Source organism: Lathyrus oleraceus, chromosome 7 (assembly GCF_024323335.1).
Source record: "Lathyrus oleraceus cultivar Zhongwan6 chromosome 7, CAAS_Psat_ZW6_1.0, whole genome shotgun sequence".
Taxonomy (NCBI): Eukaryota; Viridiplantae; Streptophyta; class Magnoliopsida; order Fabales; family Fabaceae; genus Lathyrus; species Lathyrus oleraceus.
The window spans coordinates 443,566,827-443,582,900 of NC_066585.1; positions in this window are offsets into that span (position 1 = coordinate 443,566,827).

Consider the following 16,074-nt stretch of genomic DNA (forward strand, 5'->3'; position numbering starts at 1 on the left):
ATATCAGGTCTACTGACAGTTAGGTATAGTAGACTACCTATCATGCTTATATACAAGCATTGATCAACACTGGGACCTCCATCATCTTTGGTTAACTTTAAATGAGTAGGTGCATGAGTTCTTTTGTGCCTAGCATTATCCATACCAAACTTCTTAACTATGTTTTTGGCATATTTGCTTTGGGAGAGAAACATAGAATCCTCCATTTGGTTAACTTGCATACCAAGAAAATAAGTCAATTCCCCAACCAGACTCATTTCAAACTCAGATTGCATCTGGTGAACAAAATGTTTCACCATTTATTCTGACATTCCACCAAAGACAATATCATCCACATAAATTTGGGCAATCATGATTTTGCCATCTTCATCCTTCACAAACAAGGTCTTATCTATCCCACCTTTTCTGTACCCATGAGAGGTCAGAAATTTAGTCAACCTTTCATACCAAGCTCTAGGTGCTTGCTTCAACCCATACAAAGTTTTCCTCAAGTTGTACACATGTTTAGGCAAGTCAGGATCACAGAACAATTTAGGTTGTTCCACATAGACTTCTTCATTTAAGTAGCCATTTAAAAAGGCACTCTTCACATCCATTTGGAACAATTTGAACTTCAGAATGCAGGCCACACCTAACAGCAATCTGATTGACTCAAGTCTAGCAACAGGAGCAAACGTCTCATCAAAATCAACCCCTTCAACTTGAGTATATCCTTGAGCCACTAGTCTTGCTTTATTCCTAGTGATTACTCCTTTCTCATCAGATTTGTTCTTGTAAATCCACTTGGTACCAATGACGTTAGTCCCTTCAGGCCGTGGAACTAACTCCCATACTTCATTCCGTTTAAACTGCTCCAGTTCATCTTGCATGGCATTGATCCAATATTCATCAGTCAGGGCTTCTTTCACATTTTTTGGTTCAACCTTGGATACAAAACAGGAATTTGAGCTATTCTCCCTTGATCTGGTAGTCACACCACTATTGGGATCCCCTATGATAAGATCCTTGGGGTGGTCCTTCTGAATTCTGATATAAGGCACTTTGTTGGATGCATCTACCTCACACTCAGGAGGGGTCTCCTGTACCTCTTCGGACTTGACTGAAGTGTCTGTTGACGTATCAAGGAATGTTCCAACATCCTCTATGACATTGATTCCTTCCTCTTTATCATCCACAATAACATTTATGGATTCCATCAGGACATTGGTCCTGTAGTTGAACACTCTGTAGGCTCTGCTGTTAGTTGAGTATCCTAGGAATATGCCCTCATCACTTTTGGGATCCATTTTCCTTCTCTGTTCACAATCTGTAAGAATGTAACATTTACTCCCAAAGATATGAAAGTACTTCACAGTGGGTTTTCTGCCTTTCCATATTTCATACAGAGTGGAAGAGGTTCCTTTTCTAAAGGTAACTCTATTGTGAACATAGCAAGCTGTATTCATCGCTTCGACCCAAAAGTGCATAGGAAGCTTCTTTGCATGACTCATTGCCCTGGCAAATTCTTGAATAGTTCTGTTTTTCCTTTCAACTATCCCATTTTGCTTAGGAGTTATAGGGGAGGAAAACTCATGACTTATCCCTTCAGACGAGCAAAACTCATCAAACTTGGAATTCTTAAACTCCGTCCCATGGTCACTCCTAATTCGGATAACACAACTGTCCTTTTCCCTTTGAAGTCTGATTCACAGTTCTTTGAAGACATCAAATGCATCTGACTTTTCTCTGATGAAGCTTATCCAAGTGTATCTGGAATGGTCATCAACAACCACATAGGCATACCTCTTTCCACCCAGACTCTCAACCTGCATAGGTCCCATTAAGTCCATGTGCAAAAGTTCCAGAATTTTGGATGTTGTAGGATGTCCCAGCTTAGGATGTGACATCTTGGTTTGCTTGCCGATCTGGCATTCTCCACAGACTCTTCCTTCATTAATAAGCAGCTTTGGGATTCCTCTAACTACTTCCTTGGATATGATCTTTTTCATTCCCCTTAAATGGAGATGACCAAGACGTCTATGCCACAACTTCACCTCTTGTTCTTCCTTGGCTGAGGAGCAAATTGTGGAGTAGTTTGAGACTTTAGGTTCCCATAGATAACAGTTATCTTTGGATCTGGATCCTCTCATAACTTCCTGATTATCTTCATCCGTCACAACACATAGCTCCTTAGTGAATTGAACATAGAACCCTTGATCACACAGCTGGCTTATGCTGATGAGATTAGCAGTTAGTCCTTTTACTAACAACACATTATTCAGTTATAGAACTCCAGAGCTGTCCAGCTTACCCACACCTTTGATTTTTCCTTTAGCACCATCACCAAAGGTCACATAACTGGTAGTGTGGGGTTGGATATCCACTAATAAATTCTCCATACCAGTCATATGTCTTGAGCAGCCACTATCAAAGTACCAGTCTTCTCTGGTAGATGCCCTTAGAGCTGTGTGAGCTAACCTAGCAAACCATTGTCATTTCTTGATGGGGGCATTATGCTTATATGCCTTATGCTTAGGTCTGACATGAGGGGTTTGGTTAGGATAACCATGCAGTCTGTAGCAGAAGGCTTTTATATGACCAAACCTACCACAGTAGTGACATCTCCATCTCTGAAATTTCCTCTTCTGATGGTCACTCATCCTGGTTCCCTGATGTTGAGACATTGGGTGTGACCTCCGCTTGAATTTCTGAACTTCAGCCTTTGAGCGTTTGAGTTCAGCTGAGGATTTCTTCACAAAGCCTAAACCAGACATGGTTCCTGACTTCTGTCCCACCTTTATCTCTTCCAAGGTGTTCGTTCCTTTATTTAGCATTCTGATGGATTTCGTCATTTGATCTAGCTTGGAGGTCAGCAAGGTTATCTCACCATTTAGACCATCTATGACTGTCAGATGCTTCTGTTTCTCATCCTCCATCTCCTTGATGAGTTTCTTCTGCTTTTCTCCTTGTACACGCACTTCCGCACTTTTGACACATAGCTCTTTATATGATGCAGCAAGTTCATCAAAGGTCAGTTCATCTCCACTTGAGTCATCATCAGTGGCATAAAGACTAGTTAGAGTAGTGACATGTTTAGCAGATTCTCCTTCAGATTCACTCTCAGAATCTCCTTCAAACCATGTGACAGATAGCCCTTTCTTTTGCATCTTGAGGTAAGTAGGACATTCAGCTCTAACATGTCCGAAACCTTCACATCCATGACACTGGATTCCCTTGCCTTGGTTGAACCTTTCTTCAGAAGTTGATCTTTTCCTGATGTCAGACGAAATGTTCTTGACATTTGATCTACCTTTTTGATCAATCTTCTTTACGAACTTGTTGAACTGTCTCCCAAGCACGACTATGGCTTCTGATATGCTTTCATCACCACCAATACTTCCTGCTTCTGAATCCTCTCTAGTATTTGATACAAAAGCTACGCTTTTGTTCTTCTTTTCAACATTCTCACCCAAGCCCATTTCAAAAGTTTGGAGAGAACCAATAAGCTCATCCACCTTCATATTGCAGATATCCTGAGCCTCTTCTATAGCCGTGACCTTCATGGAAAATCTCTTAGGTAATGACCTGAGAATCTTTCTTACAAGTTTCTCTTCAGCCATTTTCTCACCTAAGCCACCAGAAGTGTTGGCAATTTCAAGAATATTCATGTGGAAGTCATGAATAGTCTCATCCTCTTTCATCCTCAAATTTTCAAACTTGGTGGTCAGCATCTGAAGTTTAGACATCCTCACCTTGGATGTACCTTCATGAGTTATCTTGAGGGTATCCCAAACTTCTTTAGCCAGCTCACAGTGATGCACCAGTCTGAAGATGTTCTTACTTATTCCATTGAACAGTGCATTCAAGGCCTTAGAGTTTCCAAGGGCTAGTGCCTCTTGCTCCTTGTCCCATTCTTCTTCAGGAATTTGTATACTGAATCCATCTTTACCTGTCTTCATTGGATATTCCCATCCTTTGTTGACAGCTCTCCAGACCTTGCTGTTTAGAGACCTCAAGAAGGCTATCATACGAGGTTTCCAGTCATCATAGTTAGAACCATCCAACATGGGTGGTCTATTTGAGTATCCTACATCCTTGTCCATGGTACTAGAAAGTAACTTCCCTAGATCTCACCCAGAAATTAACAGGCAGGGTGCCTTCTCTGATGCCAATTGAAATTCTAGTTAACAGACTTTCGATGTCACACGGGATGTTATGACATACAATTCTGCACAGACAAGAATTATGCAGAACTTAAAAAGTAAGTGCAGTAAATAACACACGGAGTTATTTACCCAGTTCGGTGTCACACACACCTACGTCTGGGGGATACCAAGCCAGGGAGGAAATCCACTATTAGTAGTATTATTTCAGACCTTAAACCAACTGTTTAATCCTTTCACTTAATACCTACCCAATGCAATTTCAATCTTACACTAAGATCAGAGTTCCTACTCACTCCCCCTCAATCACCTCAGTGATTACAACCTTTAATTATATTAAAGTTTATAGTGAAGTCACACTTCAAACAACTCTTGATTGTGCTTAACAACTTTAATCAAGATACACAGCACTCACGCTTAAAAGCTTAGAGTGACACAACACTTACAACTCAATGAACACCCTAGTCCAATGCAATCATCTAGGTGATAATTGCTTGGCTCACAAGATACACCTAATACAAGACACACAAAAATACAGCAGTGAAGTATATGGAACAATAAAAACTTCACGCCTAAAATCCCCGAGTTCTGAATGAAGGATTGCCATCCTTTTATATTGCAGCACTTGGGTCTTGTACTTGTATTTCCTGAAATTAAGGTCAAGCAAGTTAACCTAATTTCCACATATTAGGGTACTAACAAATAGGCTATTTGTTAGGTTCATTAATTGTAGCTTAGTTGTTAGTTTCCTGGATTTTAGCTCAGTTGTTGGATTCCTGAAGAATAGCCTGAGAAAACTGCTGAAACAGAAAAACTAACCAACCTACAATATAGCATATGCTGTCAGGAATGAATGTCACAACATTCAGTTTGACGTTCAGATCATAGACCATATGCTAAGTCTGTTATTCTCTTGAAAACAGACTGTACAAAATGTTGTACTGTAAAGAACCAACCAGTCCATACTTCAGTATCATCTTACATTAATAAATGTCAAAACATCCATTTTTGACATTTACAGATAGAGCCTTATGCCATGGTCTGTTTTCCTCCTGAAGAACAGACTGAGATACATACTGAACTGTAGCAGAAAACCAACCTGCCTATTATTCAGCATATGCTGTCAATTATGAATGTCATAACATCCAGTTTGACATTCAGACAGTAGGCCTTATGCCAGGTCTGTTATTCCCTTGATAAACAGACTGAAATTACATACTGAGTTATAGCAGACAACCAACTGTTCTATACCTCAGTATCTGCTGTCAGGAATGAATGTCATAACATCTAGTTTGACATTCTGTAAATCCTGTATTAGCTAAATCTGCAGCATACAACTCAAGTATGTCATGACATTAGTCAAGACATCAAAGTACAGTTAGATGATCTAACACACAATGCAGCCAATCAAACATCTCCAAAGCATGTCATGACATCAGTCAAGACATTAGAGTCCAGTTAGTGTTTTAACATAAAATACAGCCAATCAAACATCTACAAACATCAGACACAAGATCAAAATAACAATTAAGCATAAAGACAGAGTAGCAGATGAACCCAAGAAATTCCCAAGGGCTTGCATTAGATGAAGGCAGAGTTCACAATAGCTCAGTCTAAAAATGTTGGCATTGGCCAAGTCCTTTTTGCACAGGGAATGTTGCCTAATCCTAAGTCCAAAAGTTCAGATCAAGTTCAACAGTCCACCAAATGTTTTTTAGGGTTTTTGTTGTTATTAGGTATTTTAAGGTCCTAAGACCACAATCAAAACCAAAACACACAACCCATGTATACATTCACAAGATATGGCTCAAATGAGAAAAGTCAAAATGACATAAACATAAACAAGTTATATGGAATGTAAATAGCAATGAATGATAAGTGACTGAAATTTAAATTGCATAATAGTAAATGACTTGAAAGTAAAGTAATATTAACAAGAGTTAGTCAAATGTTAGTCAAAAGTTAGTCAAGTGTTAATGGTGACTTTAATTGATTGAGTCATTCTTTGGAGAACACTCAATCATTCATTCACAAGTATGAATCCTTAAACCAAGACATCTTCCATGAGAAGGGCTCCAACTTGGATAATTCAATAAGTATGCCACTAGCTCTCATGAAAGGAAAAAAGGTCATGTCTCCACACAATACCATGAAGAATGGGAGACTTACAATCTCACTTACTAGAATGTTATGCCTTGAGGGTCAAATTTATCTCTATGTTAAGCAATCGTAATTGGACTTATGTAGAAGTCACAACTATCTGAGGTCGGGCAATAAAAATATAGGTGCTAATGCATGTTAGAGATTTGGTATGTAGAACCAAACTCCTAAAACATACAACACACTAAAAGAAAAGATCAAGAGGGAGGGACCTATCTCAGTCATACTTATATTGATTCATCTGACACAAGGTCATTGATGAACCAATTAGCCTTTAGACATTAGAGATTTCATTTTTCAAATGAGGGAATGGGGAAGAATAAGGATGAAGATGAAGAGGGGGGAGGGGGATGGGAGGAAGATAGAAACACAAATTGATCATGGGAGGAATTTCATCAAATCAAAACCATCCATTCATTTTGGGAGATGAAATAGACATTTCATCAATCCCCTAAATCCAATGGTTTTGATCAAACAAAAGTCAAATCAACCTTGACCAAGGCCCAAACAGAAAGTCAAACACCGCAAGACCATAAAAATGGCTCAACAATATTTTTAAACATTTAATCAATTAAAAATCACTTCAAAAATGAATTAAAATGCATTTTAATTTGGTCAAAACCTAAAATCCCGTCAAAACACAAAATAAATGGCAAGGGGATTTATCCTAGGCAAACAAGGTCAAAGGACCTTAGACAAAAAATTTCACTATTTTTGAAAAGTCAGAAGTATTTTTAAACAATTAAAAATATGCACAAAAACATTTAATTCATGAAAAATACCAAAATTAATCCAAAAAATAATTTTAATTCAGAATATGGAAGAGAAAACTATTTAAAGATTTTTGGTGAAAGTCCCATATTTTTTGGATTAAAAATGAAATTTGTATGAATTAAATAAAATAAGTGGATTAAATGGAAATTCAGAAAATACAAAAAAAAATAAGGGCCATCAGATCTCCCTCATTAATTGAGGTGGCAGATCTAATGGAAAAGCACGCGTGTTCCATGATGCACTGCAGTCAATGCGTTGCAAACTTGGTATTTAAAAACAAGGGACCAGATTAAAACGTGGGATGATGATGAAAGGGGTCAGGACATGCCAACACATCACCGAAGTTATGGCTCCGGTCATCTTCTCCGGTGGACCTCACCAGACTGGTCCACCATAAACCAAATGAAAAATGAAAAATGACTACATGTTTTTGAAGGAAAAATGCTAAGGAGCACGAATCTGACCTCCATTGTTTCCAATTCCAAGTATATTGAAAGATACATGGATTTGAAATTTGAGGTTCGTGATCTGAATTGCTTCGATTTTACCTCAAAGCAACTCAATCTTGTTGCCTACATTGGTAGGACTTCATCCAACCAAAAATCAATCAAAATAGTTGAGAAATAATGGAGAATTGAAGAAGAGAAGTTTCTGAAGTTTTACCTTTGAGTTCTTCAATGCAGATTGATCTTGATTTGGATTTGCTTGATTCTTCCTCCTCTTGCTTGTAGTGATCAATTGAGATGAAAAAAACAATGAATACTTGGAGTTTGAACCTTAAAACAGAAGGTGAAATTCAAACTCGATTTCAAAGAAATCTTCAAGGAATTCTATGGTGTGAGGTTCTGAGTTCTCTTGGAAAAGCTTGGGCAAGGTGTGTGTGTTATTTCTGAGGCAATGCACTTGTTTATATAGCCAATTCAATTCAGCTTTCCACCCAATGAAAATTTGACAAAATTAGAAAGTTGGTGCATGGATGCATGGGCAATGATTTGGGCCTAAGGAATGATGAAATCTAACTTCGACTTGTGCATAATGAGTACTGAAGTCATCACATGTAAGCCTACAAAGGGAAACGATCATTTGAATCCAAATCTTGCTAAAATAAACCCAACAAAGTAACCATGCGCAAGTCCCTAAATATTGGTCCAAAAGAGGTGATATTAAACTTTTTGGAAAGGTGAGATCAAGGGGAACAACTTTAATGTTGAACACTTTTTCATTTGAAGCTTGTATCATGATGAATTTTGAGGTGGAAGTTTGGAAAATCAAACATAATTGAAATTTTTCTAAGTACCAAGTCAAATATTCACTTCTTCTACCTTGAATAACTTTTTCGATGAGCTTTAAATGGAAACATTTCCATCATAAAAGTTTTATCTCTTTCAAACCGCTTAAATTGGGTCACAAATTTGACCTCATATGGATTTGGCATGAGGGAGTTATGGAGTTTAGAAGTTGAGGAAAAATGCTTGTTCAATGTTAATGGCCCAGAGTGACATATAATGTTTCCTCTTGGCACATGCCCTTGAAAGTTGAATTTGAAGTTTCTAAAAGAATAAAAGTTGGAGAGTACATCTTGAAATTGGTCATGAAACTTAGATGTCCTTCATCTTATAAAAATTGAGCAAGTTATTGTCCTTGGAAGTTGACCTTCTAACTAGGGCACAAACAAAATCACCTATAATCTTTCACCATAAAAAATGACTTTCCAAGAAAAAATAGATATTGACCTTAACATGAACATTGTTTGGAATTTCATAAGGCATAACTTTTCTCTTATAATCATTTCCATATGACAAAAATTGTAGGAGATAGGGTCTAGTGAACCCCGGTTTTGACCAGTTGACTTTCTCTGGTCAACCACCATGAACCAACTTGCAAACTTGAAGTTCTATTGATATTTTGGACTCATGGAGGATCATATAGGAATAATATGATGTATCATGAAGTATCCCTTGATATATTCAATCAAATGTTGAAGAAACTTGCTGAGGAAGTCACACAAGATACCCATATGAATTTGGGCTTCCAAGGCAAACAAGCTTCAAACTCTTGATGATTTATTGATCAAAATGATAAGTGGAGATCATGGGGATCGATATATGATGTATAGAACCAATAAGAACCATCTCTTGATTTATCTCCTTCCATTGAGGGTCTCAAACCCTAGTTGTGAACTTGATGAGGCATTGGTGGATGTACACACTACCTACAAAAGAAACAAAGTTATACATAAACATATTTTTGGTATTTTAGTCAGTAAATAATGAAAAACAAAGTATGATACAATCAAATATTCTTGGTGATCTCTCCCAATGCAAACCCAATGAATGAGGGGTAAGGAGGATGCCAAGGTGTGATCCCAAAGCCAATGCATATGATGAGATATCATGAGGGATCTTAGGGTCAAAATTGAGGTCTTACAGCTGCGCCTATTTAAGGACATTCTAACTAAGGATGTGAAGGTTAAAATATTCGTATCAACTCAGTAGAATGGACTTAAATAACAACATCTAGAAACAAATTTTGGTCTCTAAGAGACCTCATGATGCATATGAAGGATCATAGTGATCCAAAACGCAGCGAAATTTAAATTTTTTCTCCTTTAGTGATCCTTATGAATAGGCATGATCAGTGATAGAATCTTACCTCTTGTGGTGATTGAAACCTTTGATGCAAATCTAACGAGCGATCACATACGTTGAATCGTGACAACGCCTCTACTCAGTTCACACGAACTGATTCCTTCAGTCTCAGTGCTAGCTGCTACGAATGAAGGCTTTGAGTGATATATATATATATATATATATATATATATATATATATATATATATATATATATATATATATATATATAGAGAGAGAGAGAGAGAGAGAGAGAGAGAGAGAGAGAGAGAGAGAGAGAAACTGAGTTTTATCTTATCCAATGCTTCTGCACAAGTGTTATATTTATAGAACCACTTGTGTGGGTTGCAAGCTAAAAAACCCACTTAAGTGGATGTGGCCCATATCTTATGATATACCCAAATCACTTAAGCGCGTGGTTCCTTACCATATTTCATATTCTGCTTAAGTGCATTGTACCTTACGATGTTCTATAATTCACTTAAGTGCACCGTACCTTACGGTGTTCCTTATTTACTCCATCTCTCTTCAATCCGTCCTTTTGTGTGTGACCTTGTAGGTTCTCGTGACATTGGTAACTATATTAAATCACGTATTTAACATAATAAACAGTGAGCGGTATCTAGAAACCCTGCTACCCAAGACACGAAAATGTCATGTGATTTGACAAATTCTTTTGTGATAATAATTATGTGTACAATTACCCTTTTACCCTTATGTCTATATTGAACACAAGGCATAGACTTTGTCATTCTTGTCCAGTGAAATATTGAGCCCCTAGACATTTATCCTGTTATGTAGGATGGGAAAATCCCATCTAGGTCACTCATGTCCCTCAGCATGCTTCATGGAGTACCCATCAACTGTCTTTATGGTCATCCAGTTACGGATAATGTTTGATCAACAATAAGGCACTCAAATCTACATCTAGGATCCATAGTGGTTTTAGGTCGAAGGGTGGTATACACCATTATCACCATGAGAATAACTATGACACTTTGCATAACATTCTATATAGTATTCTCATAGCGGGTCAATCCAGTTTAAATATTACTCTTAATATTCATACCTATGTTTAAAAATTGATAACTCCTTATCCATGATCCATTAGATGTGATCATCAGTCTATATACACGATAGTCTTAATGCTTTAATGTTATCCCACTTCACAACAAAGCTCGACTACAGATACTTTAAGAATAATGTCCTTATGTTTAATGGGATCTCATGATCAAGTCACACTTGATACATTAAACGGACTAGCTATTCTAGGGACTTTATTAAACAAACATAATAAAGAAAAATTCCTTTTATTATTAATAAATCATTCGATACAAGTACCAAAAGTATTGGCCTCTATGACTTACACCAACAACATATGATATGCATGTTAAAACAATCTTTATGGGGGATATATTGCCACAAAGGAGAAGAATCCGGAGAGACTGAAAGTCCACAGGAGCAAACTGCATTCCGTAAGGAAAACTCACTGGGGAGGCAGAGACTCCGGGGGGATAAAAAGTTATGCGTAGGCCAGGCTATGACTCAAAACTACTGGAGACACAAGGGGAAATTCCATGAAAATAAATCAATGGAAGCACTCGGTCTGGGGATAAGGGAAATATGCAGGGGTTATGAATATATCAGAACAAAACTGAAATATTCAAACCAAATAGGGGATGGAGATTCCACTGAGGAAATACACACTCAAACTCAACTGAAGAAGAATGAACTTCAACACAGGAGTACCAGAGATATATTATCTATTACCGGTTACTGGGTAGAAAGATAATATACTCTGACAGAGGGACATCCGTTACTGGTTAGTGTAAACATATCAAGGATGACTCGCTGAGGAGAAAGAGGTGTATTTGTTACCTGTTACTGGGTAAGCATAACCTACTGGAGAGAGAAATCAAATAGGGTTTACAACTATCGGTTACTGGGTAGAACACCAAAGAGAGAGTATCCGTCACCTATTTAAAGTGAACATATCAAGGATAAACTCAAAGGAAGAATATCCGTCATCATTTAGGATGAACATATCAAGGATAAACTACCCGGGAGAAATAGGAATTATATCTATCAGTTACTGGATAGAATACCAAAGAGAGTATCCATCACCAATTAGAATGATATATCAAGGACAAACTCAGTAAGGGAAAGTAGGAATTATAACTACCGATTACTGGGTAGAATACCAAAAAGGGAGAGAAAATCCTTCACCGGTTAAAGTGAACATATAAAGGATAGACTCTCGGGGGAATAAAATAGGGATTACAACTACCTTTTTACTGGGTAGAAAACCACAAAAGGAAGAATGTCCATCACCGGTTAGGATGAACATATCAAGGATAGACTACCTGGGGAAACGTGAAAACAAATCCGTTGGGGAAAACAAACGAAGTATATTACATTTTACCGGGTATTGGGAAAAAGTAATGTACTCAAAAATTGAGAAGAATATTACTAGTTACTGGGTAATAGACTCTCAGGAGACCAAAATCTCTATTTAAGTAATAACCAGAAAGAAACGATCAAACAAAGACTCAACCCAAAGAGGATCTAACTCAAGGGGAGTGGTTCCATCCAGATAATTAACTAGGGAGGAAACTGAAATGATAATCATCCACGGGGGAATAACTCAGTGGGGAATGAGAAAGGTTAAACTTTTTCAGCTTAAGGGGCTGACACTCTACAATTGAAGGAGGACAGACACACGTCAGGGTAAATAATATTACCGAAGCAGGGGATCAGAAGAAAAATCAAATGCGATAAAATGCATAATGAAATATCTGATGATGTTTGTTATGCATGAATATGTATGTATATGATTATGATTATGTTGACATAACAACACAAAGGATATAAATAGCAAAGATTCGAATCACTACTGCAACACTCGGCTACTCTCAACAAGATGGAAACATCAACTAGAGAAAATGCTAGGGATGAAAATAAATCATCTAGCCCTACATAAATCAACTCTGGTTGGGAAAGGCATGGAAAACATGCTTTAAATCAATTATGGCAAACTCTGAGGGGAGAGAGCACTGTTGAAGGATGGCTAATCAAACATGCCGAGGATAGAGAAAGGATATGCTGAGGGTCCAAACTGTCAATACTGCAGGGAATTTTAAGTCAACACTATATCAAATGGGAGACAACTCTACAAGGGACAAAAAAATCAAACACTGCTCAGAATCCAATACAGCCAGAGACGAGGGATCTTCATATCTAAAGATGAACTCTGTCGTGGAATACAAGAGGTAAAACTCTGCATTAGGATTTAAGCAAATGGTTGGGGATGTTGTGACCAAGACCATCACATTCCTCAATACTCATTGAATTCTTCTTGGAAATTATGAAATAAACCAATTCCAAGGCAAAGATCACCAGGTCTGATTCACACAAAGGAGGAACTATCGAAATTATGCCACAATTATGCAAATTGGAAACCAAATAATGGTTCTGAATTTCTAGGGTCCAATCATAAATCACAAACCGGGGGGATACAAAACATGAGCACCTCAGCTGGGGAATATGAATTTGCCAAGGGGACCGATCATCAACTCAACTAGAGATGAGACCCACTGTCTCTACTGGGGATGAGGAATCACTTAGGGAGAAACTCATTGACCAGACTGGGGATAAATGATGTGTTGTTGGGGAAAAAATAATTACCAAACCAACTGCTTGGGGAAAACCTACAATGCTTCACACTTCAAGACTTACCTGTTCTCAGATTGTTGTTGATATTCCTTACTGAAATCGATTATTCTTAAAGTGATTGTTTTTATTATTTTAAGAAAAATAATTACTATTCATTAATTTATTTCAAAATTATCATCATATAAATTAAATTTTATTTAGCATAAGTAAATAAGAATAGAAACAATTGGATAAAAGCTCAACTTTATTTAATAGAATGGTAACCTGTAAATGACGAAACTCCATAGATCTTTACAAAGTTTGAAAATGGTAATTTACATGGAAAAGGGCTACATTGAATACAATGATCACTACTCTCCCTACCAACTTTGAAATCCGTTGTGCTCTTGTCTTTGGTTGAGAATGACGAATCAGAACCAAATGACTATTCAAAACTGCTTCAAAGATCCAGACCGGGTGGATGCAGTTACTTGCCATAATCCCTAATTTTTGCCTAGATTTCCCCAAGGTGGGGTACTCAATCTACCAGGATAAATTTTCTGTTTTACGTCTCTAACTTTTGCCTGGATTGCTCTTCCGCGTTTTCAATCCACCGAGACGCTTTTTTTTTTGCCTAAGCCACCCTTTCGGGTTTTCACTTAGCGAGCTGTTATTTTCTTTTTAGGCGAAGTATTTCTTGACTGCATTGACATTCATATGACGAGTGAACTCTTTATCATCCATAGTTGTAAGAATCAAAGCACCGCCTGTAAAGGCTCTCTTAACAACATATAATCCTTCATTATTAGGAGTCCATTTTCTCTAGCATCAGGTTTGAAAGATAAAATCTTCTTGAGCACGAGGCCACCTTCTCTAAACACACGAGGCTTGACCTTCTTATCAAAGGCTTTCTTCATTCTCTACTGATACAACTGACCATGACACATGGCAATCAATCTTTTCTCTTCTATCAAATTCAACTGATCATATCTGGTCTGGCACCATTCAACTTCTGTCAACTTGGCTTCCATTAAAACACGCAATGATAGGATCTCAACCTCTACGGGGAGCACAACTTCCATGCCATAAACAAGAGAGAAAGGGATTGCCCCTGTTGAAGTGCGGATGGATGTACGGTACCCATGCAACGAAAATGGGAGCATCTCATGCCAATCCTTATATGTCACAATTGTCTTCTGGATGATCTTATTAATGTTCTTATTTGCAGCTTCAACATCCCCATTCATCTTGGGTCTGTAGGGAGAATAATTATGATGTGCAATCTTGAAGTCTTTACAAAGAGCTTCCACCATATTATTGTTCAAGTTCGATCCGTTATCAATAATGATTTTACTTGGCACACCATAACGACATATAATCTGATTCTTGATAAACCTTACAATAACTTGCTTGGTCACATTTGCATACGATGCTGCTTCAACCCACTTTTTGAAGTAATCAATAGCCACCAAAATGAAACGATGTTCATTCAAAGCTTTGGGCTTAATCATACCAATTATATCAATTCCCCACATGGAGAAGGGCCATGGAGAGGAAATGACATTCAATTGTGTCATAGGAATATGAATCTTATCTACATAAATTTGACACTTGTGGCATTTCTTCACAAACTTGCAATAGTCAGATTCCATTGTCAGCCAATAGTAACCTGCTCTCAACATCTTATTTTCCATAGCATGTCCATTGGAATGGGTACCAAAGGAACCTTCATGGACTTCAGTCATCAACAGGTCTGCTTCGTGTCTATCCACACATATGAGCAAAATTATATCAAAGTTTATCTTATAAAGCATATCACCATTCAGGTTGAAGTTACCAGCTAATCTTCTCAAAGTCTTCTTATCTTTCAAAGATTCCCCAAGCGGGTAACTCTGACTTTGAAGGAAACATTTGACATCAAAATACCACAGCTTTTCATCTTTGATTCCTTCAACAACAAACACATGATCTGGCGTATCAAGACGTATCACAGTCAAATTGGGCACTTCATTCCAAAATTTCACCATAATCATTGAAGCCAACGTTGCAAGAGCATCTGCCATCCGTTTTTCATCTCAAGGGATATGATGAAATTCAACCTTTGTAAAGAAAGTTGATATCCTTCTCGCATAGTCTCTATATGGTATCAAACCGGATTGATTCGTCTCCCATTCACCTTTGATCTGATTCACAACGAAAGATGAATCTCCATAGACATTTATATTTTATTCCGAGATCAATGGCCTCTTCAAGCCCCATGATGCAAGCTTTATACTCAGCCATATTATTTGTACACTTGAAGGTCAATCTAGCTGTAAATGGAAAATGAGTGCCTTGAGGAGTAATAATCAATGCCCCAATGCCATTACCATACGAATTAACAACTCCGTCGAATACCATGTCCTAACAGGAACCAAGTTCTGGCCTTTCTTCAAGCAATGGTTCATCACAATCTTTCATCTTCAGGTACAAAATCTCTTCGTCAGGAAAATCATATTGCACTGAATGATAATCTTCAATCGGTTGGTGAGCCAAATGGTCAGCCAAGACACTACCCTTGATAGATTTTTGAGATCGATATTCAATATCATACTCAGATAACAACATGTGCCAACGAGAAATCCTCTCAATTAAAGTTGGCTTCTCAAAAATGTACTTGATTGAATCCATTTTGGATATCAACCAAGTAGTATGATTACCCATATACTGGCGCAAACGC